Genomic DNA, 4,007 nt, shown 5'->3' on the forward strand with positions numbered 1-4,007 from the left:
GCAGATTTTAAGCCAAAGTTAATCAAAAGGCATAAAGAAGGATATTTCATACTGCTTAAGGGAACAATTCATCAACAAGACCTGACAATAATAAATTTATATGCCCCAAACATAGAGCATCTATGTTCATCAAACATACACTTCTCAGGTTCAAGAGTCAAATAGACCATAACACAATAATTCTGGGTGACTTTAACATACCACTTTCATGACTGGATGGATCTTTGAAACAAAAGCTGAACAAAGTAACTATTGAACACAATGATAAAATCAATAACTTAGAATTAACTGACATTTATAGAATATTTAACCTTTCAATGAACAAATACACTTTTTTCTCAGCACCACATGTATCCTTTTCTAAAATAGACCATATATTATGCCACAAAGCAACTCTTAGCAAATACAAAAAAAGTAGAGATACTACCCTACATTCTATCAGATCATAATGGAATGAAATTAGAAATCAATAATAAATAAAAAATAAAAGCTACTCCAACGCTTGCAGACAAAAAAAAAATGCTACTGAATGAACAGTGGGTTGCAAAAGACATCAAGGAGGAGATTAACAGATTCATAGAGGTGAATGAGAACACAGATACAATATATCAAAATTTCTGGGACACTATAAAGGCAGTGCTAAGTAGAAAATTCATTGCATGGATTTCATTCCTTAAAAGAAGAAAAAGTCAATAAATAAATGACCTAACATTACATCTCAAAGCCCAGAAAAAGAAGACCAAATCAACAGAAAAGCAGTAGAAGACAGGAAATAATTAAAATCAGAGCAGAAATCGATGAAATTGAAACAATTGAAAAAAAAATTGACAGAACAAAAATTTGGCTCTCTGAAAAAATAAATAAAATTGACAGACCCTTAACCATGCTAATGAAGAGAAGGAGAGAGAAAACTCAAGTTACTAACATCAGTGATGAAAAAGGAAATATCACAATGGACACTAAAGAAACACTGAAGATAATTAGAAATAATTTTGAAGACTTGTACTCCAATTAAATAGAAAATATCAAAGGCATTGGCAAATTGCTAGAATCATAGAATTTCCCCAATTGAATCAGGATGATATGCATGATTTAAACAGACCAATTTCAAGTGATGAAATAGAAGATGCCATCAGAAGCCTACCAACCAAGAAAAGCCCAGGACCAGATGGATACACAGCTGAGTTCTACAAGACCTTTATAAATGAACTAATACCAATACTCTTAAATTTATTTCAGGATGTCCTCTTTTACCACTTCTATTTAACATAGTTCTTGAAACACTGGCCAAAGCAATTAGACAAAGGAAAGAAATTAAAGAGATACAGATAGGTAAAGAAGAACTCAAATTGGCACTATTTGCCCATGATATGATTCTATACCTAGAAGATCCTAAAAAATTCCACCAGAAAACTTCTAGAACCTATAAATGAATTCAGCGAAGTAGCATGATACAAAAGAACACCCAAAATCAAAGGCCTTTCTATGTATCAGTGACAAATCCTCTGAAAGGGAAATGAGGAAAACTACCTCATTTACAATAGCCTAAAAAAATAAATAAATAAATAAACTTTGGAATCAATCTAACAAAAGAGGTAAAAGACCTCTACAAGGAAAACTCAGAATTCTAAAGATAAAAATTAAAGAAGACTTTAGGAGATTAAAAGATCTCCCTTGTTCTTAGATAGGCAGAATTAATATTGTCAAATGACCATACTACTAAAAGCACTATACATATGTAATGTCATTCCAATCAAAATCCCAATGAAATTCCTCATAGAAATAGAAAAAGCAGCCATGAAATTCATCTGGAAAAATAAGTGACCCAGAATAGCTAAAACAATCTTTAGCAAGAAGAGTGAAGCAGGTGGCATCAGGATACCAGACCTTAAACTATACTACAGAGCAATAGCAACAAAATCAGCATGGTATTGGCACCAAAATAGACTAGTAGACCAATGGTACAGAATAGAGGACACAGAAACTAACCCACATAATTACAGTTATCTTGTATTAGACAAAGGCACCAAAAACATACATTGGGAAAAAGATAGCCTCTTCAACAAATGGTTCTGGGAAAACTGGAAATCCATATGCAACAAAATGAAATTAAACCCCTACCTCTCACCATGTACAAAACTCAACTCAGAGTGGATCAAGAACCTAGCAATTAAACCAGAGACCCTGTGTCTAATAGAAGAAAAGTAGGCCCCAATCTCCATCATATTGGATTAGGCCCCTACTTCCTTAATAAGACTCCTATAGCTTAAGAATTAAAATCAAGAATTAATCAATGGGATGGATTCAAACTAAAAAGCTTCTCAGCAAAAGAAACAATCAGTGAGGTGAATAGAGTGCCTACATACTGGGAGCAAATTTTTACCACTTGCACACAGATAGAGCACTAATCTCTAGGGTATATAAACAACTCAAAAAGCAACACCAAAATAACAAATAACCCAATCAATAAATGGTCCAAGGAACTAAACACGCAATTTAATCACTAGAGCTTCCAATTTAACATTGGAGCTTTATACTCTGCTATGTATATTAAGCAATATCTATCACATATTTTGGATGAAACCTTTAAAAATACCTACTTTAATCTTATGTGAAAGATATACAAAGTGAGTTGAAACGTGGTGGAATTATTCTTTTAATATCACAACTTCTTTTTCATGTTATCTGAGAGAGGAGACCATTACCTAAGTCACATCTATTTATTTTATTTGAAGAACTTAGACACGTTTTTCTCAAATGATTTTCTTGTTTTGTTGGTTTTCAATTATTTATGGAAAAAAAATTGATGAGTTAAAAATTCTGCCTGCTGAAATACTAATGGCATGTTCATTTTTTTAAGAGAGAGAAAGAATTTTTTAATATTTATTTTATTTATTTATTTTAGTTTTCAGTGGACACAATATCTTTATTTTATTTGTATGTGGTGCTGAGGATCAAACCCAGTGCCCCGCGCATGCCAGGCCAGCACATTACCACTTGAGCCACATCCCCAGCCCACGGCATGTTCTAAAATAAACATTACATGGAGTACTTTTTCTTCAGCATGTTAATCAAAACATTTTATTTACCTGTTCTGAGATGTACATTTTTTTTTCATTTTGCATGTCTAAAATCATGATGAGTTATATAATCAATAGTTAGTTATAATATTTTCAACCAGTTGGAAAGAGATACATAGGCAGTATTTCTTAAGCATGTGTGAACATGGTTCTTGCTGCTTGTATAGTCTTTGTGTCAGTTCAGTTATGTGTACTCTTTATATGTGTTGAAATTGTCAGTTGACACTTCTTCATATTGATTGCATTATGATTTAGACTAGAATAAAGAATTGTCTTAAAAGAAAGGCACAAAATTACAGCAAAGTTAAATTTCATATGATGAAGCAAACATTTTATTGTTAAAACGTTGACTACAATTCTGTATTTTTATTTTTTATCTTTTTTTGCTAATTATCAGCTAAGCAAGTTATGTAATCTTGCTTTTTATGTCAACTCGGGACCAACTGTGTTGGCATCTCTAAGGATCTTGTTAGAGATGCTGAACCGTGGGCTCATCTCAGATCTACACATCAGAATCTGGGTTTTAACAAAATCCCTATATAATTCATTTTTACCTTAAAGTTTGAAAATCACTTTATATAAATTTATAAAAACTTTATTGTACCATGCAAGATATCCACAGAGTAAAACTTTTATATTTTACTACTGAGATATGAACTGAGCACTTGCCTCCCATCTGCTATGCAATGCAGCTTGAAACTGGTGAAAAAATCTTTAAAAAGCACCAGGACACTATGTGGTTGACTCAAAAATTAAGCATGGCAATATTCATTGACATCAAGTTCCAAATGAAAGCTCTTCTGTAAGCTCTATTTAACTTTGGTATTTGTTTGGTTGCTTTTGTGGTACGGAAAATTGAACCTAGAGGTGCTGTACGACTGAGCTACATCCCTAGGCTTTTTTTTTTTTTTTTTTTTTTTTTAAAAA

Source organism: Marmota marmota, unplaced genomic scaffold (assembly GCF_001458135.2).
Source record: "Marmota marmota marmota unplaced genomic scaffold, marMar, whole genome shotgun sequence".
In the NCBI taxonomy this organism is placed as follows: domain Eukaryota; kingdom Metazoa; phylum Chordata; class Mammalia; order Rodentia; family Sciuridae; genus Marmota; species Marmota marmota.